General features: G+C 46.2%; 1 protein-coding gene across 9 annotated transcripts in view; it reads right to left on the bottom strand.

Annotated features, from left to right (window-relative positions):
• The window catches only part of GRB10 (growth factor receptor bound protein 10), a 203,291-nt gene that overhangs the window by 114,975 nt on the left and 61,038 nt on the right, over positions 1-27,278 (bottom strand). For 2 of the 9 annotated variants that reach the window (XM_030795847.1, XM_030795848.1), the window contains one exon: positions 27-210. The exons of 6 other annotated variants lie outside the window; for them this stretch is intronic. The gene's annotated coding sequence lies outside the window, so the exon portion shown is untranslated. Of the gene's footprint in view, positions 1-26; positions 211-22,919; positions 22,980-27,278 lie in introns of those variants that run through there. One more of the 9 variants, XM_030795849.1, reaches the window with a different exon arrangement.

The raw sequence follows: 27,278 nt of genomic DNA, 5'->3' as shown, positions 1-27,278 counted from the left end.
CACTTCTCTGCTGCGTGCACACTGACCTGGGAGCAAACAGGTTTAGGTCTGGTCAACGCTGTGCTTCACGGACCACTCACAATGGGGGGAAGCAGAGGGTAGCCCAGGGGACAGACTCCAGCAGGGTCAGCTCACCCACATCTACCACTTAGAAGGAGGATGCTTGTTCCCTGGGAGGCAAAGTTGCGTTCACACCTTCCTCCAGAATATCTGGAGAAAACAAAATAAAACGAACAAAGCCCTAAGGAAGGGAGACATTTTCACCAGCTTCTCTCTTTTTCCCCTTTCAAAAGAAATAGCTTTCTTTTCATTTTTTAATCACAGACGTAAAACTTGCTAAGTATAAAAATTTGCATTTTGAGATGCTAAAAAATGAACAAAAAATTAAAACGGAACCTCTCTTTTTATCAGAATAACAAAAACAAAAACTACTTTGTGCATCTATGCAATGTTTGGATTATTTGTAGAGAACATGCATACTCTATTTGAGTCACATGGGGATTACAAACGATCCTGATAAACACTGAATCATAATTATCTTCCACATATTGTGTTTGAAATTTTTCAGGCCAACAATCATTATCTCCATCGGCACTCTAGTGAACCCCACCAAGTAGAAGTGTAGTGTAATTCATTTCACCAATATCCTACTGATGAAAACACAGGTTGTTGGAAATGTAAGCTTTTGACTAAGAAAGAGCGGAAGGACTGTTTGGAGCACACAGTGTCTGGGAGGAAAGGGCAAGGTCCCCAAGAACCTCTGCAACAGGCGCTGAGGAGGGAGCTGTGCTCCCCTGGCTATCTGAGAGGGTGGCACCTCCCAGCCCAGCCCCTCAAGTTCAGCCATCCCCATCTAGTTTCTGCAATTCCATGGCCAACACTTCCCACCCAGTCTGCTCTTTAGCATCTGAAATATTTTTCCTCTTTTCTGAATTTTACAACAATCCAAGCAAAGAAAATTTTTATATAAATATCTAACCTAGAGTAGATAGAAAATTAGCCTAAATCCTACAACAGTGGGATAATAGCATTCCCATGGTCTTTGCACCTTTGTTGTACATAACTAGACACTGTTGAAATCAGATTGTGTAAATAATTCTGTGTTTTCCTGTCCCTGTCTTCAACTATTTTAAAACTTCGGTAAATATCATTTTTTTCATATTCTAAACTATGCTAGTAGACACTCTGTAGTTGTTTTCAACTTTCAGACAGCATAATGATCAAATAAACACCTTTGAGCACAAAACTTTGTCCACATTTCTGATTATTTGCTTAGGATCCCTAGAAGTAGAAGGACTAGGCCAGAGGCCACGTGCACTTTTTTAAGATTCTAGATACACACAAACTCTTCTTCACACACTCACCCTTCTACCCGGAGTGGAGGCAACCGCCTGTTTCATAACACCCAAGCCAGCCAGTGACTGTTTATTTTTCTGGAATTTTTTTCTGGCTAATTCCAGAGGTAAGCAGCGGCCCCATCCTGTGGTTTTAATATGCAGGTCTATAATACTGAGGTTGAACATTTTTCATAAGCGAATTAGACCTTTGTATTTCTTCCTTTGGGCTATCCTTTAACAGGTCAGCTAGACTAGATTCTGAGGGCACAAGGGGTTCCCAATAAAAAATGTCCATGAATGAATCACAACCCCAACACTCATCAGCCAAGGGTTTGGGGCCAGTTACCTGGATTCTCTGAGTCAATCTGCTCATCTTTTTATGGTGGAAAACATCAAGCCAGGCTGAGCCCTGGGTAAGCACCCATCCCTGGTGGCCCGCTGGCCTCCTGACCCTCTGTCACTGAACACCGACTTGCTTCCACTTCTCCCATGATGAGTTTTTTATGCAGTAGGCAAGTAAGTTCATTCACATTTGTAGCAAATGCTTTTCCCACTTTGCATGTCTTTAAACTTAATTATACTTTTGATTCTTAAAAGTATAATCCAATGTAGTCAAGTTTATTGACCTTATCTTTTTGGCTCATCATTTAACCTTGAAAATGATTTTCAGCCTCTATCAAGAAAACGGAAAAACCTTCATTTGTGTTTTACCCTGATTTCTCTTCTGACTTGATGTATTACTCTTTCCTCTTCCTGACATTTATTTTGGGGGATAGTAAAAGGAGAGAAAATACAATGACTCCTTCCCCCAAAAAGTAGTTGATCAGTTCTACCAGGCCCACTTAGCACCCAAGCCTTCCTTCTGTCTGATTTGGGAGGTCACCCTGCTCATGTGTTACAATCTTACACACATCCAAGTGTTTCTCAGCCACCTCCTCGCCGGTTCCACAGAGCTGCCCGCTCCCGGGCCGGCAATCCCACATTTTCCATTCTCACAGCCTGCCAACATGTTTTCTCATCAGCAGAACATTTCCCCTCTTGCTTCTTTTATATGAATTCCTTAGTCATTTTCTTCCAAGCAAACATCAAAATAGTTTCAAAGTTTGCTTAAATTATTAAAACATCTCATCTGAAATATTTACTGCTATGTATGTGAATAATTACTACACACTGCTAATACGAATGTTGCTATTGGGTTGATCCCATAAATGCTGAGAGACTATATTCAGAAGATATGCTACCCCACCTATTTCAAAGGGTGGGTGAGAGCAGCCTCCAGATCACCCAGGGCCTGCACAGCCCTGCTCCAGGTCTGTCCTGCAAGGAGCCCTAAGGCCCTGCAGGTTAACAAGCCCCTTGGGTGCTTCCTGTGCACCGTGAGGTGTGAGGCCCATTCCTCTGTCAGATGACTGCTTCGCCCAAGACCTCCTCTTTTAAGTGCCAACCAGGCTCCACTGAGACATCTATTTAGAAGACAAGTAACTTGCAAACCTAATTTAAGGCAACCTTGTCTAAATAGGGTCACCAGATTTAGCAAATACAAATATAGGATGTCCAATTAAATTTGAATTTCAGATTAATAACTAACCATTTTTTGGTATAAGTATGTGGCAAATATTTCATGAGACTTATCCTTAAAATGTATCTGTAGCTTATCTGTAATTTAACTGGGGATACTATATTTTATCTTGCAACTCTATGCCTCAAGCACTGTTAAAATCTGACAGGGCTGCATGACAAAGTATGGCAGTAAGAACAAAATTTCAACAAGTGGCTCATTTGTTTATGAAATTCCAAGGTCAAAAAAGAAATGTACCTTCTTTAATTCAATAGATAGACACTTCAGACATGAAGTCTGTTGTCCTGAGAAGCCAAGAAAGATTTCCTGGTATGACAAATGATGGTGATTGTAAAATAAAGCCAAAACACAAAAGGCAGCAGGGAAAAAGTTAGCCACCGTGGCACTAAAGATCATCCGGACAGAGCTGGAAGGTAAGCAGCAAATGTCTACCCACCATTCAGAGGCAAACAGTGGCGCTTTGCCAGGTGCAGGGTAATGAACACAGGGACAAGAATAAAAGGTTTATCATTGTGTTAGCTTGGTTTCCTCTCCAGGTTAGCTTTTGTTTGTCTGTGTGTCTCTTTCCCAGCCTCACCCATTGGGGGAAGGACTGGGAAGGGAATGGGGGAGGCCCTGTGAGTCTGCTTTTTTTTTTTTTTTGAGACGGAGTCTCGCTCTTTCGCCAGGCTTGAGTGCAGTGGCGTGATCTCGGCTCACTGCAATCTCCACCTCCCGGGTTCAAGCGATTCCCCTGTCTCAGCCTCCCGAGTAGCTGGGACTACAGGTACACACCACCCCACCCGGCTAATTTTTTGTATTTTAGTAGAGATAGGGTTTCACTATGTTGGCCAGGATGGTCTCGATCTCCTGACCTCGTGATCCACCTGCCTTGGCCTCCCAAAGTGCTGGGATTACAGGCGTGAGCCACAGTGCCCAGCCGTGAGTCCGCTTTTTACTCAGAGCCCTTAATCACTATGCTCTCTACCTCTAAAGGAAGGTGAAAGGATGGGAGAGGGCAGCCAAGCTCCTTAATTAAAGTCCCACAGGTCACTTCACTAATGCTGAACTTTCCCAAATCTGCATGCTTTAGAAAAACTTGCCAAAGTCAGAATAAGCCCATCCAGCAGATCAGGGCAGAAACACAACCTTCATAAAGATGAACATGAGAAGCCCTCCCTCTCCTGGGGTGACCCAGTCCCAGGCCCTGTGCTGAGCCATCTCCTGTAACAGAGCCCTCCAGTGGGTGAGGAGAATGGTTTCTGTCGGCTCCTCTGTCCTATGCCGGGCAGTGAGTCTGCCTGAGCTGCATCGACCAACAGCTGGTCCTCTGGCCCCCAGTGGTGGGCGGCCAATGGAGCCAGGCCAGGCAGGAACATGGCCTGGGAGGCCAGCTGGGCTGTTCCTTCCGTAAGCCACGTTTTGGGGGTTGCACAAATGCCCCCTGGCCTCACTCCCTCCTCTCCTTGCTGGCCTCAGGCTGGGACCCACAAAGCTGCTTTCTCCAGACCCCTCCATTAAACTCTTTTTTATTTGCTCCCCACCCCCACCCTGCGCCCTCCGGAGGATGCCTGCTGCAGACTGCCAAGACCCTGGCTAACAGAGGCAGGTGGCTTAACTTCCCTCACTCTGCGGATGAAGGGCTGGAGGTTTCAAAGAGGACACATAAAAAGTGACTCATAGGAGGAAGAAAATGGTGAGCTGTGCTGTGGACTCTGTGGTCATGCCTGTTAGGGTACCAGGTGGCCTGGTGTGGCTGGTCCTCACCTTGGAGAACATGGTAGAAATGCAGGCTCCCAGGCCCCAGCCAGAGCTGCTAAGTCAGGCCCACGATGGGGGAACCAGGTGTCTATGTGTGAACTGTCCTTCCTAATGTAACATGGCTCATAACCTCCATGGCACTCTAGGAGCCACAACCCAGCTGGTTTTCCTTGACTCCAAAGCGACTGCTGTATGCCTCTCACAGCACTCGGCCCTGGATGCTCACTATGTAGAATGTTCTCTACCCCATCCACCATGCACACCCCATCAACCCATCCTCAAGGCTCATCCCTTTGGCACTTTCTCTGACAACCCCAATGAAAAGTCTACCTCCTCGTACCTTACCCGGCAGCCCTGCTTTAATTCCAAGCAGGAAGTAACAAGGGTGAATGGATTGGTGCCCACCCTCTCCCCAGAAACGGGTCTCCTTGACTCATCCTCACAACCCTGGCACACAGCCCAGCCTCACCCCAAGATCTGGGGCAGGGAAGCCTCTCCCTCTCTGTGAGGATAGAGGGACAAGAATGCTCCACCACCCACCTTTCAAAGCCCAGGCTTCAGCAAAAAGCATCACAAGGTAGCCTGGGCACAAAACAGCGGGGAAGCAGCCCCTACCACCAGTCACTGGCATTCCATTTAAACTAGAGCATCAAATGCACTCTTGCCTCTGCTGGGTACCAACTAAACACTACAAGATGCACAAGAGAAACCGGCCCCAGAGAACCAGGGTATGTTGTTCATTGGGTGATTCAGGCAGTTTTCTTATCTAAAAAGCGGGAGCAACGCACGGCTGGAGGGGCAGCGGGGAAAACTGGATGAGAGGAGTGCCATTATCAGTGCGGCGGGCACTGCAGGTGACAAATGGAAGGATTGCACAGCAGGCCGGACGGACACTGGCTCAGATCCCAGGCCCCGACATGCTGATTAGTCCTGGGACTCAGGGCAACTGCCTCACCTTCGGGGTATCTCCACACCTTCCTGAGGCAGAACGACCACTTCATAGGTCACTTCTGAGGTTCAAATTAAAATAACATAAATAAAGGGCTTGCCCAGCAACTAAAGGTACTGAGTGTTCGGCAGACAGCGGGCACTGACCTTACTACGGAACACAGGGCCGGCAGCTTGCATAGGAGGTCTCTCTCTCCCTCTCTCTACAGTGGGTATCACGTGGCTGTGTCCTCAGCCTGCCCTGTGCACAATATTTTCAGAACCCGGAGAACGGCACAGAAGGCACACTTAATAACTCCACTAAGGTAAACAAAGACCAATGCCACAGAGAACAGAATGACAGGGATTCGAAATGTCTTCCACCTGGGAGAATGCCCGATCAAAACCTACGGGCTTAACAGGGATCAACTTTAAACATTACAGGTATGCAAAAACAACCAACCAAATTAAAAAAAAAAAAAAAAAAGCAACAGATGAGAATTACTCCTGAGGGTGCAGTTAAAAGGGGCTCTCCCAGCCCTCCCCCACCCCCCGAAACCCTCTCCTGCAGCTACCCTCAGATTTTTGATGCAAAGGCAAAGGAAAAGACGCAATCCTACACGACCCACCATCCGGGTCCCAGAGCTCCCTGGGGCCTTCCTGCAGGCAGTTTCCCAAACCCCTCCTGCCCAGCCAGGGACATCAGCTGAGACAGGTGGGGCACATTGCTGGAGTCCACCCAAGGGCGCTGAGTCTGCAGATGAACATGTGAACTGCAACAGGGATGGGATTTGTCATTTCACACAGGATACACTTAAAGAAGTAAAATGTTTCAAACTGCAAGCCTATTAAGCTATTGCAGCCCGAGTGAAGAGTGACTACCTGTGTCACCTGCATTTTGAAAGTGGAGGCATCATCCAGCTCATCAGTTCCCTTCCAACGCCTGTTACCCTCTCTACCAACTGCACATATGCCTGCTCTAGAAATCTGAACACACATAAACCGTCAGATACAGTGTAGTTACAGATTTCACAACTACCCTCCCTCAGCCATGTAATTATACTTTTATTAAATATTAATGTAAAATGGCAGGGTTTCTACTAATATTATAATTCCTGGGTACCAGGTACAGTGCTAGACAGTTTACACACATTCCCACTTAAATCCTGTCTCTAATGGGTACTGTTGCTACCTCATCTTTACAGATGAGGAAAAAGGAGGACAGCAGCTTGCCCAGCGAATCACATCTCATAGGCGTGGGTGTGAGACCCATTGGGGCTGAATCAGAGAACATGTCCTTAACAACTGAGCTATGGGTAACTACAAAATCTGTCACTCAGAGAATTCCTAAAATATGCAGAAACTCCACAAGGCTGAAAAAGGCTGAAAAAAAAATTCCTAAAACATTAGTGAACTTTGCTGCAGTATCAGCACTCCAATTCTGCCATTTGCAAGGTGTGCAAAACTAGCCCCTCAAATGGAAATAACCCTCATAATATATGAGCCAGAGCCATTTTTCTCACCCAAAGTGACACTGCCTGTTTTGATATTACACTTTATGTCTATGCAAGAGGAAAGGGAGCAAGAGGTTTTTAAGCAGAGATTTCAGTCAAACTGATCCTTAAACCAAAACAAGAGCTGCTTCCAAAAGCCTGAGATGGGGAAAAAGAAAACTCAGCAAGCCAGGTGTCTCGTATCAAGGAACAAGGGGCATGCTCTTTACTTACAATTGTATTCACACAGGCTGCTGAGGCTGACATGAAAATATCTGGGCAAGCCCTGGTCAGAGTACAAAAAAACTTTTCTCCCAAATGGTAAGAATGCCTGGCCTGGCAGGGAGAATACCACCACATAAAAAATGATCACATTTTCACTAAAATCATACGGCCTAAAAAAGACACAGATCAGTGGCCTGTACTCCATATTCAGGCACTTATTTCCACATAACTACCTCCAAGTGTGGCCATTCTTGAATTAAAAGCAAAAGTAGTGCATGAGCTGCCTCACTTTAACCACCCACTCTGCAGTGTTCAGCACAGAAACATCAATTCCGGTTATTCACAAGGGGAGGAGTCTATCAATCATTTACATTTTAAACAGCTCTATTGAGATATAAATTACATAACATAAGTTTCATCTGTTGGAAGTGTACAAACCAATGAATGTTAGTATAATTAAGGATCTGTACAACCATCGCCACAATCTAATTTTAGAACATTTCCATCACCCTACAAAGAAACCTCCTGCCCAGAGCCTGTCAATCTTGACAAATGGTTTTCCCAAAATAAAATGCCTTTGCCAAGTCAGTTTTGTTCCTGTTTTTGGATCCGGTATTCCCACATCAATGAGGCATTTTGGCCGAAAGGGGGACAGCACTAGCTCTAGCATTTCTACAGAAGAGTAGCTACATGACCTTGGGGAAGACATTAAACCACCCTGTGTGAGTATAACCTCCAAGGACTACTGAAGATTTAGTGTGATCACACATGGAAAGCACGGCTCAGTAAATCTCGGCTGCTATTTTTACTACTGCCACTACTGCCCCTGCCTCCTCCTCCTCTGCTGTCACTACCTCCCCTCCCAACATTTCCACCAGCACTCCACCCCTTCCCACCACCTCCTTCCATCTCCATCACTTCTACTGCCACATCAGCTCCTCCTCTACCTTCTCCACCTCCTTCACTGCCACCTCCATCTCCTCCACCACCCCTACCATCATTTCACTACCACCTCCATCATCACCTCCAGCACTTCGACCAACTCCTCTACCATCTCCACCATCTCCTCTACCATCTCCACCATCACCTCCACCTCCTCCACCATCACCTCCACCTCCTCTGCTACCTCTACCAACTCCACCTCCTCCACCATCTCCATCCTCACTACACCTCCTCCACCTCCTCTACCACCTCCCCATCACTTCCACCATCTCCACCATCACCTCCACCTCCTCCACCATCACCTCCACCTCCTCCATCCTCACCTCCACCTCCTCCATCTTCACCTCCACCTCCTCTACTATCACATCACCTCCACCTCCTCTATCACATCATCTCCACCTCCTCCATCCTCACCTCCACCTCCTCCACCATCTCTATCCCTCACCTCCACCTCCTCCACCTTCTCTAGCACCTCCACCATCACTTCCACCATCTCCACCATCACCTCCACCTCCTCCACTTCCTCTACCACCTCCACCCTCACCTCTAGCTCCTCCTCCTCCACTACCTACCTCTTCATCACCACTTCCACCTATTCCATCACCTCTACTCCTTCCCACCACCCTTCACCTCTTACATCTCCAACACCTCCATTGCTACCATCACATCCACCTCCACACTCTTCATTATCTCTATTTCCTCCTCCCCCTCCACCACCACCTCTACCATCATCTCTACCTCTTCCTCCCCTACCTTCACCCCTCCCCACCACTTCCTCCATCCCCAACTTTAACAAAAAGGCAACTATTCAGACACCAAAATATCCACATGTATTAACATAATATTAATTTGTTAGAATAGTCAACATGTAGCAGTACCTTAATCGATCATGAGTTCTGGAGTAACTTAACAGTCTGAGAAATTAGAAGATCAGAATCTCTAAACTACCCACTTAATAATGCTGACAACACAATCTTTAAAGTACTACAAGAGGATCAGTGACAATGCAAGTTACAGTCAAATTATATTCATATACTTTAAATATAACTTGAGGCCGGGTGCAGTGGCTCACGCCTGTAATCCCAGCACTTTGGGAGGCCAAGGTGGGTGGATCACAAGGTCAGGAGATCGAGACCATCCTGGCTAACACGGTGAAACCCCATCTCTACTAAAAATACAAAAAATTAGCCGGGTGTGGTGGCGGGCGCCTGTAGTCCCAGCTACTCAGGAGGCTGAAGCAGGAGAATGGCGTGAACCCGGGAGGCGGAGCTTGCAGTGAGCCGAGATTGCATCACTGCACTCCCGCCTGGGCTACAGAGCGAGACTCTGTCTCAAAAAAAAAAAAACAAAAAACGGAGTGCAATCCTGAGCCCTCCTGAGCTCCCAGGTGGGGTGCACAAAGCTGTTGCAATTGCACTGAACCCAACTTCTTCAGCTTCAAGCTTCTCATTTTCTCTCTGGGTCCCACAACCCCAGCAACCTCTACGCTAAAACCAGAGAACCAAACCATGTGCAGCTGTGACCGTGATCAACAGAGCCAGGGTTGCCCTCCTAGCAGATCAGGGCCTAGGAGGCACATGACACACCCACACTCTTCCCCCATGAGCAGAAGGAAGAGAGAAATCTCTTCCTTGAACTTTCTCAACAATAATCTCAGAATTTGGAAATAACTCTCATTGTCCTGGCTGACCAGGAAAAGGCCCCAGGGTTTGATATGATGTAATCCTTGATGGTGGCTTTTCCTCATTTCTAAGTCCCTCCCACAGGCGGAGGGCAGGGGGCCAAGGGTAAATGGCAGTCGATGCCAAGAAGCTGGGGGCGGAATGAGGAAAGCTAGGTCTGGCCTGGAGCTCCCAGGTGTGGCAGCCCTTCGAAGGGCAGGTGCGATCTCGAGCAGGGAAGGGCATGGAGCAGCTTCCAGGTGCAAGCAGAAGGGCTGGGCTGGCAGGGCAAGAGGACGGCGGTTCATAGTGATGCTCCCCAGGGGCTTTGGATAAAGCTCGTTTTATTCATAAAAATGAATAAACAGCACAGATCCCAGGGCTCAGGAAACTCAATCTCTCTTCCAAAGAGTGACTTTTCCCAGTAAGACCAAACTCGGGCAGCCATTACAGCAGGAACAATTGGTGGATCCCAACCTTGCTGTGGGCCATGAGAAACAGTTCACCTCGCCCTTCAGGTATGAAAAATCTTATTGTGGCATGAGCCAAATGTTTACAAACTGCCAGTGTGACAAACTATGATTCTGAGCAAATAACTTCACTCTCTAGGCCTATTTCCTCACCAATAAAATCAGGTTTTCGGATCATATGACATCTAAACTTCTTCTGAGTTCTAAGGCTGAGTCTGCACGCTCCACAAAAATGTTCCAAAGCAAATCTACTCCTAGAACCATGGTTAAAATAATATCATGGGTGACTTCTGAGCTTCTGGCCAATATGGAATAAAAAGGATTAGACGTACCCTCTCCCCTTAAATAACTAAAACTGAAACAGTTTTCATATATTTGACAACAGGCAGCATGGGACAGTGATTCCTGAGACATGATCCACATGACGCAGCCCTACTAGTGCCCGCTCACTGGCTGGAGAGAGCTTCCAAGCTGCAGTGCAGGGAGGGGGAATCTCCCTTCCAGGCAGAGCCTGGGATCGTCCTAAGGAGACAGAGCTCAGCACTCAGGAAGGTCAAGGCAGAGAGGAGAGCGCTCAAGACAGGGGCCTCTCCACACACATCTCCAGCTGAGGATTAATGACACATGCATGTAAGGAAAATACCAAGACTGGGAAGAACCACCAGAATGGAGACAGAGCCATCTGGAGAGAAGCGTGTTCCCACCAACCCAAATGGAAAACTTCCTTACGCATGGGACACAAGACAGCCCTCAGAAGGGTCCTGCCTCAACAGTGAGGGCAAATCCGCCGGGCGCGGTGGCTCACGCCTGTAATCCTAGCACTTTGGGAGGCTGAGGCGGGTGGATCATGAGGTCAGGAGATCGAGACCACGGTGAAACCCCGTCTCTACTAAAAATACAAAAAATTAGCCGGGCGCGGTGGCGGGCGCCTGTAGTCCCAGCTACTCCGGAGGCTGAGGCAGGAGAATGGCGTGAACCCGGGAGGCGGAGCTTGCAGTGAGCCGAGATCGCGTCACTGCACTCCACAGAGCGAGACTCCGTCTCCAAAAAAAAAAAAAACACAACAGTGGGGGCAAATTAGCCCCAAACTAAAAGTGACTCCGGGCCCAGCTAACAAAGCTTATAAGCCAGCCTCAAAAGGGTCAAACTATTTCCAAGAAGCTTCTTTCCAGAATAAAGCCCAAAATATTTAAAAGAATAGCCCCCTCCCAAGAAACAGCCAACACCCAACCAGGTGAAATTTACAATGACTGGGATCGAAACAAAAAGTACCAAGCATGAAAATAAAATAAAACCCATAATGATAAGGGAAATCAGTCAAGAGAAACGGATACAGAAATGTCCAAGATGATGGAAATAGCAGGCAATATATTAAAATGATGAAGAAAAATATGCTCTGTGCATTCAAGAAGGAAAGGTAAAGCATGAGTGATAAGGAGAGAAGTGTAAGATATAAAATGACCAAATCCAACCCTACAGATGAAAAATGCAATACAGGAGATGAAAAATATGCAGGCAGGATTAACCAGACATTGGACACCACGCTTCTCTCCCCTCCCTCCATCCCCAGTGACCAATCTCCAAAGACACACTGTGAGGCTCCCTCACCCAAAGGCTGGCGTGGTCTGGAGAGGCCTAGGGTAGGAGCACCCTATGAAGACATAGTAATAGAAACTATCCAGAATGGCAAACAGAGAGAAAAGGAAGATGGAAAAGATTATGATGAACTACCTCCAAATGATGAAGCCAGATGAGGGAAGGGAGGAAGGAGCTCGGGTTTGGAGCCAGAGAAAATAAAGGCTGCAGCCAGCACTTTCTGCATTCCCGCTATTTGGCCGGGCTGGATAAGTCAACCAACCAAAGTTTCTGAGCCTCACTTTTATTGTAGGCAAATTTGGATCATACTCATTTCAAAAAGTTTGGTAGGAAAACTGAGATGAGGTATACAAAGTCCTGTCACAAAACACATGCTAGCTCCTTTCTCAACCTCCAAGGAGACAGTCTCCCACTTTGTGGCAGCCTAACGACTGCAAGGGGGTATCAAGGACAGAAACACAGAAAGTCTTCACCACTCCTTCCACTCAGAGGTGAACCTACTCTTACGTACTTGAAAAGCAGTTATAAGTGCAATAGTCTGGTTACTGCTCCAGCTTCAGCCAACAGCAAGGGAGTCAGGGGCAACTGGGCTCCACCACAGGAAGCAGCTGCCAGGCCATGTGCTCCTAATGCTGCCACCGAAAGGAGGGATACTCACTCACACGAGAAGCTTGTTGAGTGTGTGTGTGTGCATGCACGTGCGTCACAGTCACATATATATGTATATATACATAAATATGAAATTTGAACCATATGTGGAAACACAAGTAATACAAACTTAAAATGTACACAGATACAGGTAATCTACAGATATGACAACAGGCCCCACCTTATCCACCACTGAAATTACAAAACATTTCTTTACCTAAATACTTTCTCCCTAAGTTAGGAACCTCATTCATTATCAGTAGATCTAAAGAGTGTATCTTCTCCTGTGTCCATATTATCAACCAGGTGTTTAGATGGAAATTGCTTTTCAGCACCACTCAGCCAAGGCCTCATTCTCTGAAATAAGGTTCTTGGGGTCTCTGGACCCATTGAGGAGCGACGGTCAGATACACAGATCGGTTCACCCTGCGCTGGTACCGGCTCCTGGAGGGACCTATGAGGCGCAACCACAAGGCCATGGCCATGCTTTGCTTGACCCCACTCCAGGCTGCTCAACAGGCCCAGTTCTGATCCCCCCAGGCAGAGACTCCTCTGTCACTCCAGGGAGTCCAAGGGGCTCTGGGCGCCCAGCAAAGGGAGGAGGCCAGGGACTCAGCCGGCCCAGACGATTCCAGCCCACTGACTAAGTGCCAGGACAAAGAGGGGACAGGGGATTCCCAAGCCAAGATCCAGAGGCTTGTGGAACTATGTCCAGCAGAAAGGAAGAAAGGGAAGGGGATCCAAGCTCCCTCAAATCAGGAAGCCCAGTGCCCAGTTCAAGGGAGAATTAACATAGAGAGGGGAGGCCAGTTTGGGGAATGAGAAGAAGAGTTTGGTTTGAAATGTCTTTCTTCTGAAATGCTGGCATTACCTTCACCTCCCTGAATGCCAGTCAGCCATCTGCATGGGTTAGTTACCCATGCAGAAATCAGTCAGCCTCCAACTCCTCCTTATCCACCTATGAACTGCTTACTGATCCTGATTATTTTGCCTTCTACATCCACTTCCACCCACGCTTTCTTCTCACGGCCACTGCAGCGCCCTCGGCTCAGGCTGCTCACTGCTGCTTCCTGAGCACACTGACTGAGATCAGTGAGAGCTCACTCTCACACGAGGGTCCCAGAATATAGAACTCAGGGACTCTCCAGCCTGGGTCTTAAACTCGCACTCTACATCTAATATTTCAGTCTTTGAGGACCAGAGATGTAACTTTACTCCAAAGTAATTTGTACATTAAGGGCAGGTTTCAAAAATAAATTAATACCCAGTTCACCAGGAGCCCAATGTAAGTCCCATGCATACTGAAATCGTAACCGTCGAAACCCTGAGAGCACAGGTTGCCATTCACAGCTCTCAGGGTCAAGAACGCTTAAGCAGCAAGAGGGGCCCTGCAATTACTGTCCAATGTATAAGCTTGTTGAACTCCTCAAAATCTTTACCCAAGGGGTGACACAGTCATGGATAACCAATCACAGAGTTTCAGAGACTTGGAGTATCCAACCTCTTGGTCACCCAAGCAGAAGAAAAATACAGTCAATCTTCAGAGAGACTGATCCATTCAACAAATATTTACCAAGCAATTACTCTATGCCCAGCACATGAGTGTTTAAAGCAACAATCCTGCCCTATGGAGTTTGTATTTTATCTAAAGAGAACAAATAGTAAGCAAAAAACACACCATTTACTTGTTTATAATCTGAGAGTGCGGTGCTATGGAATAAAAGAACAGAATAGAGCTGGATAAATAGGGCAGAGACTGCAATTTACACAGAACACACGTGACGGCCTCACTGAAAAGGGGTCCAAAAGTGAAGACTGCAAGGAGGAAGGGCCAGGCCCGCAGGTGTCCTGTGACGCCTACACGAAGGAGGAAAACAAGGCAGAAGAACATCACCGCAGGCAGAGACAGAAGGCCCTGCAAAGGGACTTCATCTTAAGAGTGACCATCCTTTGAAGCTGGAAGCCATCATTCTCAGTAAACTAACAAAGGAACAGAAAACCAAACACTGCATGTTCTCACTCATAAGTGGGAGCTGAACAATGAGAACACATGGACAGAGGGAGGGGCGTATCACACACTGGGGCCTGTCAGGGGGTAGGGGGTGAGGGGAGGGGGAGCATTAGGACAAATACCTAATGCATGGGGGGCTTAAAACTTAGATGATGGGTTGATAGGTGCAGCAAACCACCATGGCACATGTATACCTATGTAACAAACCTGCACATTCTGCACATATATCCCAGAATTTAAAGTAAAATTTAAAAAATAAAAAAAAAGAGTAACCATCCTTAACAATTACACGGAAGCCACTTTCTCCATGAAATAAATGCTACAACCAGCTCCTTACATTTCCACTACACTTTGGAATTTCCTACCAAGAATGAGAAGTTTTGTTTTTCCTGTGAGTTTACTCCTTTTATAGGTTTTTTTTTTTTAAGTCACACTATCAAGTGATCAAATCCCAGTTCCTGCATGCTATGCAGGATCTCTGGCACCTAGAAATAGCTGGTGGAGACACATTCTTCTGCCCCCCACTCCAGCTGCTGGGAGTGGGGCTGAAATCCTTCACAGAACTTGAATGCCTCTCAACAAACACCAGAGAACCCCTAGCAGAGCTGCAGGCTGAAGCCCATCTTCAGAAAAAGAAACATGGTTTCCTACCACTTTTCCAGAAACATTAACACATCAACTAAGTCACAGAAAGTTCAGTAAGAAGAAAAAACTAAATACAAGCTAAATATTTAGTTTCTTCTTTAAGATCAATGATAGGAAAACCTCACAAAAGTTAAAAATAATGTTAATAATTCATATCACAGTCACTTCGAATACTTTGTTTCTTTCTAGTTAACATGATAATAATAATAAACGTACCAGTAGCCAGTTTCGCAGGGTCTGCTTGAAACACACATAATATTTAACAAGTTCTGGGGAAACTGCCAAAGTGAGAGTATTGACTGCATGATGAAGACAGGATCGCAAACCCTACCTAAGTGATCCCCTTTGCCGAGACTCATAACCGGTGGCAGCAAACACAGGTGAGGAGGCCCATCTGACACCAGGCGCCAAAGACGCCCAGAGAGCAGAGGACAGGCACATCCCGGACGGGGAGCCCGGCACATATGGCAACACTTAAAACCCCAAGGAAAAATAACAATGAAGGCAAGTCATCCCAACTCAACGTGCATGGTACAGGAATATAAAAATATAATTTAAACATAGTTACCACCTTAAAAGACCAGACACTTCAATCAGAAAGTAATTAAAGAAGCTTATGTTTAAATTACTCTGTATGCTTTTAATAAAAGGAATAATTTTAAGGTTCCTCTCTCTGCCAAAGTACACCATTAAAAAAAAAAAGAAAAGTTGCCATTTCCTAAATTTTCATCAATGTATTTACTGCTTGTTTAAAACAGCATTTTTCTCTGCCTGGCTGCCTAAAGCACGATATTATCCAGTAGTTTTTCTCTTCTGCAACTGAGCGAGCAATCACAGAAGTTGCACGGCACCCAAATCTAGTGCAGGAAATTGTCGCAATAAATACCCTCTTCATCCAGGTGCCAGAAGAAACACCCTGCTTCATTGAAAAGTTTCATAAATTGTTAACATGAACACCACATACAGTATTTGCCATATTCAAACAGTTTTCACACAGTAAAGGTACCCAACCATGAAACTATTTTAAACTTTCCTAGAGAATACAGTAGTCCCCCCTTATCCTGGTTTTACTTTCTGTAGCTTCAGTTACCCACAGTCAACTGTGGTCCAAAAATATTAAATGGACAATTCCAGAAATAAATAATTCATCAGTTTCACACTGTGTGGAGGAGCGTGATGAGATCCTGCACCGACCCGCTTTGTCCTGCCCAGGATGCAACTCCTCCCTCTGTCCAGGATGCGACTCCAAGATCCACGCTGCAGGCGCTGCCTGCCCACGAGTCACAGAGGAGCCGTCGCAGTGATCATCAGATCAACTGCCGCAGATCACAGAGCTTGAATTCAAGTAGCCCTTACTATACTGAATAACAGCCCCAAAGTGCAGAGGAATGATGCTGGCCATTTGATTATGCCAAAGAGAAGCAACTCAGGACAAAGTGAGCCCACCCTACCTGCTACCACCTTCTTGCTCTGCTAGCCCAAACCCCCGCCTGTTAGGTCTTGTCTCTGCCCCTCGTAGGGCTCTGCAGCTTGAGAATTAGGTGTTCTGACCTGGGCTGGGGACGGGGTCCCACCTCACCATGTCACCCATTCCCCACTGGGTAGTGGCCAAGCAGAAGGGTGATAGGTCTCCACTCTGTCCTGAAGCAGAATCTGGGGTGGCTGAGGATGGGGGAGGACAGAACAGCATGAGGAGGGGTCAGGCAGAGGGAGGCCCAGGACTGGCTGTAGGAATGCAAGAGAAGGCTCCGTGGGGGTGCGGCAGGGACTGCTGCGGGAAGGGAAGGTGTCCGTCCGGGCCAAAGTCCAAGGAAATAGCCCAGGCAAAGAAACGGAAGGAGAAGACAGCACGTGGAGCGGGGAAGAGGGAGCAGAGCAGTTCAGTATTGCTGGTGGCAAAGGAGAGCCCAGGCTGCTGATAGGGAGGGTCAGGCCAAAGACAGGCTGAGGAGGCTGGCCCAGCCACCATGCCACCTCTTGTGCCCTCCTCTCCTGTCTCTCCTGCACCCCAGAGGCAGGGTGTGCCACGGGCCCAGCAGCTCCCAGCTTCCCAGGCTGTCCCCCACCAGCTGAGCCCTGAACCCTTAACCTGCACCATGCCACAGCCCCTCTGCCCTGCCCACCCTCAGGCCCACTCAGGAGGCCAAGGACTGGCCATAAACTTATGTTCAAGGACTTCCTGCAAGGGTCATTCCAAGATCCAGAGCGGCTTCCTAAGGCGATAGAAAGGTCCCCTGGAAGGCCCCAGGGTAACCCTGCCTGGCACCAAAGATGCTGGACAGCACAGACAGAGCAGCTACGAGAGCATCTGCAGCCCTGTGAGCTTGCAGCAAAGTGGGAAATTCCACGTGTTCGAAGATTTCAAAGCCACAGAAAGCACATTCCCATCTGCCAGGAGAACATAGTTGATGGGGGCACATGGGCAGCAACAGCTTCAAAGCCCTACGACAAGGACTCAAGAAAGGGGAGTTCAGGGTGAAGAGGTGACAGAACCAGTGATGCGAGCCAGGGCGACACGGCCCAGGGTGACCGGATGATGGGGGATGGACTATGGGGGAAAACGCCAGGGTGACAAGGTGACAGAGTGATGAGGTGGGGTGACAGGGTACCGTCTCCTCTCCCTCCCCAACATTACTTATACCTGGCCTCCAAACACACAGCTTGTTCTCCATAAAGCCTCTCCTCAGAAGCTGCCCTCAATGTCCTCCTTGGGTAGGGTTATTTTTAATCCCGTTTCACCCACCTTAGGTAAAGATAGCACTCTCAGGATTAAGTTGTTTCTCTAGATGCCCTGGCACTCACCCCTCATACTGCACAAGCTAGAAAGGCCACATTTATGCCTTAGAAAGCTGAAAAATCCATATAAGTACCCTGCAAATGCCAAGAACCTGACCTCAAAGACCAACTTAAATGGAATTAACACCTTCACAATGTTGAAAAATAAAATACATTTATAAGAAATTTACTTTTCTTTTAGTGAAGTTCTGAAGGGACAAGTAAAGCAAAATATAACTTTAAAGCTATTTTTTCACAATACCAAATAGCTTTTTTTTTCTTTAAAAAAAAAAAAAAAGAGAAAAGTTGCAGTGAAGCAATGATGTCCTTGGCAGTGAAGGACTCAAATTCCATCTCTGTGTCCACAGACAGAGGGGTCAGGTGTTCCCTATTTAGAGTCATTAAACAACAGGTACAATTCTCCTTCCTCTATTACCTGGGTACATCCTTTAAGCCCCGGCTATGTCTTATGCACTTTTGTATTCCCAGAATGGGCAACCACTAAGAAACTGCCAATCATTTCCTCACTGTCCAAAGAACGAAATGTTCTAATGTTGTTTGGTCCCATCTTACAAATAAGCTGGGTTTCAGTTTTCAGTCTGGAAATGTAGGATGAACCCCTCAGCCAGTACCCCAGAGCCTGCTAAACCAGAGTCTGGGGACAAAGGAAGACGATGAAGGGGTCTTTAGGGATCCAGCCCCTTGGATCCCAGGAGCAAAGGCCCTGTTCAGGGTTCCAGCCCAGTGCCCCTGGTCAACTGGGATTTCCTAAAGCCCCACTAGTTGGGTGGGCCCTGGAGGCTCTCATTTCATAACAGTGTGGGTATAACTGTCAGCCTCACACGCCTGAAGCGGTACTGGGATTCAAACCCGGGGCCTGCATGCTGCCTGGGCTGGCTCACCTCCTGCTGGCCACATGACCCCCGACAACAGTGTAGACTCTTGATGGAGCCAAGACTAGAACAGCTGCTCAAGGCAAACAGACATAGGAAGGTGGGCGGTAGGTCACACTGAGAGCTACAGAGGGACCCACAGGTACCCTCCAACCTTCACGCCTTAGTGCAGTGGCAAGGAGCTGGTTAAAGACGGTCAGCAAAAGCACAGCGGAGTCACATCAGGCCTGTCGGGAAGAGTGGACGACACAGTGGGAGGGCACAGATGCTGTCCCCCATGATCCGCCACTGGCTGGAGGCAGTGGACTCGCACGTTACAGCAGCGCCTGAGGAAATCTCACCATGCACAAATGACACACCAAGGCCACAAAGGGCCATAAACGCAAAGCTTCAACTTTGCAAACTGGAGCTGCCAAGGACAGAAAAACCACAGGCATGACTGTGATATCCTGAGATAGCCAAGACTAGTGCTTCCAGAGCCACCTGCGGGGAAGAAGCAGTTTTTGCTGTCCCTATCAACCTGTCAAACACGGATACTTCACAACTACAATAGCAATGAATTGCTAGAAAGTAAAATAAAACAAAAATACGATACACATCCCCATTTTTATTCTTAAGTTCAAAATTCAAATTGCTACAAAATCTCTAAACACATTTTCTCAGTGTCCCTACTTATCATGAACTGGAAATAAATACAACCTGGGACACGGCTGTGGGTGCATGAAGAGACCTTCCTTCAAAAAAGTCAACATTGTGCTACAATGAGGGATGGGAGGATGTGTCCAGAAGGGAGAGTGTGAGCCGCCCAGCTCTGAGCTGGTCAGTCTCATCTGAAGTGTTGATTAGTTCTGGTCCTTTCCCTTGAAGAGGGCTAGGCAAAACAGGAGAAAGGAAACAGGAAAAAGTGCCACAAACCCCGACAAAAGAAGGATGCCTGAGGGAGCTGGGGGCTAGGTGGGCAATGACACGTAACTTCAAATGCAGAGAGACAGAAGTGATTTGCTCTGCGTTACTGACAAGGCCAGAAGGGAGCACAGTCAATGTTACAGGAGGCCCATCTTCTGATCACAGATAAACAGCCTGTCCCTGAGGGTCATGAGTTTCCTTCCCTTTGGTAATCAAGTAATATGACTCTCTGCAAAGAAAACAGTCGAATCAAGGATTCATGCTCCAACCAGGTACACCATGATGCCTTTCCAAGTCTGCGTGCACTTGATACTGCCATCTCTCCTGGAAAAACACTCCCACAAGGTAGCCCTGCCTGCTGCCTGCCCTGCCTGCTGGAGTGGCGACTGATATGGTTTGGATTGGTATCCCCGCCCAAAATCTCATGTCCATCCCCAAGGTTGGAGGAGGAGCCTGGTGGCAGGTGACTGGATCATGGGGGCAGATGTCTCCCTTGCTATTCTCATGACAGTAAGTTGTCACGAGACCTGGTTGTTGGAAAGTGTGTAGCACCTCCCCTTTTGTGCTCTTTTCCTCCTGCTCCAGCCACATAAGACTTGCCGGCTTCCCCTTTGCTTCTGCTATGATTGTAAGTTCCTGAGGCCTTCCAGCCATGCTTCCTGTACAGGCTGCAGAACTATGAGTCAATTAAACCTCATTTCTTTATAAATTACCCAGTCCCGGGTAGTTCTTTATAGCAGTGTGAGTGTGGACAAATACAGTGACACGCACACACAGCAGGTAAGTTTTGTTTTTTGTAGGTCTAATAGAAACTTTGACACTTTACAACTGAAGAGGCAACCATCTGGTCTCATAAGTAAAACAAAAACAAAGACTTTGATAAGTGATTTCATAGTAGCTTCTGGGCAGATGGCAAAGGGAAAGTTGATTACTAACACTGAACTTTCATGGGATGGAAAATTAAAAGAACACAAATATTTCTGTGGGGATTTAACCCCCATGATAAGTAGGAGGAAAACAGAAGTGGGATATAGGTATCCATGATTAGATATGTCCTTCTCAAAGGCAGTGCAAAGTAATAGACCAATAATGTGTTCTGTTCCTCCACTGCTTATGAAATCTTACTAAAAAGATAATTAACTCTAGCACCCCCAATCAATCAAACAGATAGCTGCACAGCCAAGCACACGGTGCCAAGGAAAAAGCAGACAGTGGAATGGTTAAGGACACGGGCTTCAGGCTTGACCCCGCACGCCTGATCCCTGATCTATCCCATACAAGCTGTGTGACCTTGGGCAACTTACCAATATCTGCAAGCCCTGGTTTCCTTGAAAAAAGAAACAGAAAAAATAACACATTCAGAGTATTTGCCACAGTACCAGAGAGGGGACAAAAATAACACAGGCTGGGTGCAGTGGCTCACCCCTATAATCCCAGCCCTTTGGGAGGCAGAGATGGGCAGACTACTTGAGACCAGGAGTTCAAGACCAGCCTGGCCAACACGGCGAAACCCTGTCTCTGCTAAAAATACAAAAATTAGCCAGGTGTGATGGTGCATGCCTATAATTCCAGCTACTCGGGAGGCTGAGGCAGGACAATCGCTTGAACCAGGGAGGTGGGGGTTGCAGTGAGCTGAGACTGCGCCACTGCATTCCAGCCTAGGTGACAGAGTGAAACTCTGTCTCAAAAAAAATAAAAAATAAAAATAATACACAGAAAATGTGTGGTAAATATAGTCGTTCATATTATTCGAAAGAAATCAGACTTTAAGCCCACACTTAAGAAGATGATGATGTTTGAGAAGATTTAGGCATTAAAAAGAAAAGCATTGAGAATAAATATATACATAATTATATATTTTTATTTCCATTTATTTACTTATCTGTCACATTTCATTGATTCTAAGACATGCCCCACTCCCCATTTTAACATTTTAAAAATGCAAACACCTTACGATCAGCACACATGACACATTTAGGGACAATACATAATAATCTTTATTTCAACTGAAAAGCTGTTGTTAAAACTGACTTATGGCATTTCATGATCAAAGAAATTCAATAAGTCCAAAATTGCAGGATACAAATTCAACGTTTTATTATAATTATTCTGAGGAGGAGATTTTGGCATTTGGACAAAAACTTGTTCTCCTTAGTCTCACCAACATTAAGCATACACACACTTCACAGAGACGAATGTACCTCTGTTACTCAGTAGGAGGGATGGCCTTTTTCTGCTTTGATAATCTCACCTGTAAAGGGGAGAACATGAAGGTCCCCACCACGTAGCATTGGCAGGAGAGAAAATCCAAGTAAAGTCCTCAGCATGATGACCAGCATATGGTAAAAACCTCAGTTTTCTCATCTATAAAATGGGTATCATGAAGGTACCCAATTCACAGAGTTGGCGGAAGGCTGAAGACAAGGCAAGTACACAGAAAGAGCATAATCTTTTCCCCACTGCCAGCCTCTGAGTGGTCAGCTTGCAGGCTGTCGACTATGTAAGTTTTACAGTTCTAGCAGGAAATGACATGGGGTGGGGGATTAATCATCCTCCCCTCTACTTGTCTGCACAAAACACACCACTGACAGCATCCCAGGCCACGGTGGCCCACGGTTGGTTGTTGTACCTGTCTCCCTCCAGGGCTGGGAGCTCCCTGCAGGCAGGGTTGACATCTTGTTCACCTGGTACCCTAATACCCAGCCATGCTCTACCAATCAACTGTTCATAAAATGGTAAGCGAATAAACAAATTAGTCATAGTTACTTAGAACATTTAAAGAATAGAGTTTTCAACTGATTCTGTTAGTTACAGAAAGTATAAACTATTTACTAATATGTAATTAACTACCTAGGATTTAAATAAAGCCAGTTAACAGCAATTTGCCAGACCAATGAAAAGTATTTTCCCAAACCAAATGCCATCTATTTGTTTTAAGTGAATATTCACATAATTTTAAAGACTTAAAAAGATTATAATCTCAAATTTACATAGGTATCACACAAATCACTTAAAAAAAAAAACTTACATTCTTAAAAATAATTCTACACTCTTAAAAAAAAATCACATACCAGCTCATCCCAACAGTGGCTCACAGTTAACAGGGTCTTTTGTGTGCTAAGCACAATGCCAAAGGCTTTATATAAGTGTCCTCCAATTCTCACAATGACGCTGAAAATAGAAGAAATGTGGAGAATTTAAACACCATGCCTACAGCCATGCAGGTGAAGAGTAGTCAGCACACTGCCTGTTTTACCTCACAAAATATCTCCATAACATAGTCGCTGTTCCTAAGTTCAGAATCATAACCTTAAATGACTTGGAAAACCATTTTAGGTAAATGTCCTATCAGCTGGAACAGTCAAATACAATTTAAAGAGAGACATTTCAAATGATCTTCGTAACTTCCCACCTCAAGGGTTAAGAGTGGCAGGTACTATCAACAAATTTCTTAAAGAAAATGTAGTCTAATAAAATGTCCTTTAGCCAAAGTATGGGGGAAGCAGTATTTAAAAATGAAAAACTACAGAATCACTCTTTCACTAAAAATAATAGTAACAACAGTGACAGACTTTGGGGATGGTATTCATTTCCAGGAACTCAGCCCAAATCAACTCTCAGAGATGATGTCATATTTCAGCTCCTCCACGCACTGCCAAAAGATTAAGGAATCTAGGGCACCCAACAGAAAATCCAAAGCTGTATGTGATCAGCAGATGAAGTCTCATCTGAGAACTATTTCTAACCCAGAAAATGGGGAGGACATGAGCTGATACAAGGAGGTCCCCTTGAGCCTCTGTCCATCCAAAAAGGTTCATTCTAGCAGTCAGTGTCCCAGAAAAAAGTTTTTTCTGTAAACGGTGAAACACTACCCAACTCTGCTGATGGGGCTTGGAAGCAGCCACAAACAATACAAAAACCAATGGCCGAGTTCCAATAAAACTTTATTTTATTTTATTTTTTGAGACCGGGTCTTGCTCTTTTGCCCAGGCCAGAATGCAGTGGCGCGATCTTGGCTCACTGCAACCTCCACCTCCTGGGTTCAAGCGATTCTCCTGCCTCAGCTTCCTGAGTAGCTGGGATAACAGCCGTGCACCACCACGCCTCGCTAAATTTTGTATTTTCGATAGAGACAGGGTTTCCCCATGTTGGCCAAGCTGGTCTCGAACTCCTGGCCTAAAGTGGTCCACCTGCCTCTTGCCTCCCAAAGTGCTGGGATTACACACGTGAGCCACCATGACCAGCCTCCAATAAAACTTTATCTGCAAAAGCAGGTTGCAGTTCATCAAGCCCTGCACTAGAAGAGCAGGTTCCCTGCCTGAAGGTTCAGGGACACAGCACTGAAATGGAATCACAACACACACCTTGTGGTGTCCTGGGCCTGGACAACGTGTATGTCCAGGCGCACTAACACTGTTGCTCATATCTCCACCAAAAGCTGAGGCTCTGCAGGGCAGGATGGCAAGGAAAGTTTCTAAGACAGCTCATTTCTAAGCATGATTGTTTTTAATTCAGAAATCAGGAAACTATGAAAATAAAAACATTGCTTTTGGAAATTCAACAGTAAATTTAATCACCTATATAAAATTCACACGCAAGTTGTTTCATTTCTAACGCTCAGTTCAACATTGTGTACGGAAGTTTGTAGCCAAGCGCATTTTATTTCCTATTTTGCATTTTTCTGAAAGATAATAAATGTTGCTTTTATTTACCATAACTTTGGTCATAGGTGCATAATCCCTTCTTCAAAAGCCTGGAGGCTGGACATGGTTAAGAATTGGGAGTTTTTGGGAAGGGAGAACGATAACACAGTGTCCACATCGATGAACACAAATGTGCAGGGCCCAGAGGGAGCCCCATAAACCCCATCCCACTTCCAGGGCAGACCCTGTGTTCGGCAAAGCTCTGGACAGGTCACACTGGATTCTGCTGTGGCATAGTAAGTGAGGAAATTTCTTGCTTCAGACCTTTTGATTTTAAAACGTCAGACAACGAGCTATAGGACCCTATTAACGGAGACCCCCCCGAAGACCAAGGCAGCCGGCCCTCTCTCTCCCGTGGTCCCATTTTATTTGCTTCAGAATTAGTATCATTATTCACAACTATCTCACTTGCCAGTTGTTCCATGTCTGTCTCCTCCACTGGGATCCAGGGGCCCCAAAGATCTGTCTGCCGAGCTCAAAGCTGGCACCCTAGCCCAAAACATGTGCCTGGCACCTGGCTGGTGCTCTATCAAGATCCAAAGAATTAAAGATCACAGCCCTTGACTCAGCTTCTAAAGGATGACCAGGCGCTGGGAAATTTAGACATATTTCCTTTAATCCTCGCCACAACCCGGATACCATTAACCCTTTTCTACCAAAACCTCTGTATGGAAACTGCGGTAGGGAAAGTTGCAGGATTTCTCCAAGGTCAGAGAATTACAATGTGTCACATTCTAAAGGAAAACCTTAAGTCTTAAAAGTGAAGTGGGTCATCCCCAACCTTGCCAGAACCCCTCCCAACTGCTGCCCTCCAACAGCAGGATGATTAAATGCATACAGTAATTTTGGTGCTTCTATGCATATTTTAAAAATCACATCAGTGACTCACAGACTGAACCATCTATCTAATCCAAGCCACTGCTGCAAGTGAACAGCTAGAATTGGAAAATTATTTGTAAGTTGAAGGTTTTAAGAATAAATTTTTCTCTATAAAACTCCGGAGATTTATCTAATTATTATTATATAATTATGATTGCTCAAGACTGGAACCCATTGTAAATCATCCCATATTCTGAGAAATTCTGGAACTGTCATCTTATTTTCCAGGAACAAGGGACATATGCTGCCAAGTCTTGCTGTCAGATTGTTTAAAGAGTAAGACAGGGCTTTCAAATGACCCTGAGAAGCAATGAGTATTTCCTCAAAGCATGACAGCACATAGCAGGGAAAGCCCACCCTTCCTTCCTGGCTTCCTGGCTCCAGGAAAGCAGCCTGGGGCATCGGTGACTACAAACACCTAACAAGGCCATCAAGGGAGGAACTGACTCAGCTTGCACGTCTGCCACTTCTGTAGGTACCAGCAGGAAACTGGAAATGCCAGGAAGGGAGGGGAAGCTGACAGAACCTCTGTGGCCATTATCTGGCCCTAAAAGCCTACTCTATACCCAGCTGAGGACAGCACTACTAAAATGACCTCAGAGAGACTTTCCCTTGGGGATGTTGTTCTTTGAGCTCACTGATTGCACTCTCTTGGGACTGAGTAGGAAGTGGCAGGCAGGGGTGAAGGGTGCAGTCGGGCCCGGACAACTAGCTGACGCTAACTGGCCACACGAGAACTGGACTCGTGACCCATGGGTGCAGCACAGAGCTTTAATCAATGGGGGAGGCAACCACAGCCTCTTTAAGAACAAGAAAACAATTATGCAGAGGCAGAGGCAGATGCCTTTTCCAGAGCTCACAAACTATACAGACCCAAGGGTCACCACCAAACTTTGCAGTTCACTAAGGTTTTAATCCTCTTTTCTGGCTTGTAACCAATTTTGGCTTTGTGTCACATTCGATGATTAGAATGAATGGTATTCCTAATCTTCAGCCTTTCTTCGAAGGTTTGCTTCACTTAGATACCAAAAAAAAAAAAAAATGTTCCAAGGCGTCTTTTTGCAGCCATAATGCTGTAGGCAATTTCTCATCACAGTAGCTAAAAAGAGACTTCACAGACTAAGAGAGAAAATGGTAAGTTCAGAGAAGTGCAAAAACCTGACCAAAGCCAGAGCATATGAAAGGACTTCCAAACCTAGGACTGCTCCAGCTGAAAAGTCACAGGCCTGGGAGAGATGGAATAAGTACTTCCAATGACAAAAGCACGAGTAAGGATGAACCACGATTCGCGAATCAAATCTAAAGAACCAAAGACCATCCCCTAAAAATGAATCCGTCTACACCACCAAGTGAAAGTTCAAATAAAATCTGTTTCAGAAGATGAAGGGAACTTGCAGATGAAACTGTTCTAGCAGCCCATGAAGAAGAGCTAGAGAAAGTGAAGGAACAGAAATGAACTTGTTCTCCCACAAAATTCCACCTAGGGCTCTCAGGAAAGGAAAGAGCCAATCTGTGGAGAGGACTCCCTCTAGAACATCTGTTAAGACACCAAGCCCTTTCTCCTTCCCACTCCCTCACACGTGAGCACGTCTCCAGGTGAATGTCCCGACATCCACCATTACTGCAGAACCCGTCATCGGGGGTGTCTGGCTCGACCCAGAGGGTGAAAAACACAGTGCTTGCTTCATTCCAAACATGGAAGCCCGGCTCTCAGCAGGCAACTCTGTACTACAACCAAACTCTTTTAGAAAAGTATGCACAGTCAAACGGGAATATGACCACGCTATCTTACAAGGCAAAGCAAGACACAGAAGACCGAGGCAGAAAGGGCAGTGGGCCTCTGCACCA

The sequence above is a fragment of the Nomascus leucogenys genome, chromosome 17, assembly GCF_006542625.1.
Source record: "Nomascus leucogenys isolate Asia chromosome 17, Asia_NLE_v1, whole genome shotgun sequence".
Lineage (NCBI taxonomy): Eukaryota > Metazoa > Chordata > Mammalia > Primates > Hylobatidae > Nomascus > Nomascus leucogenys.
This window is presented reverse-complemented; position numbering and strand designations above follow the sequence as displayed.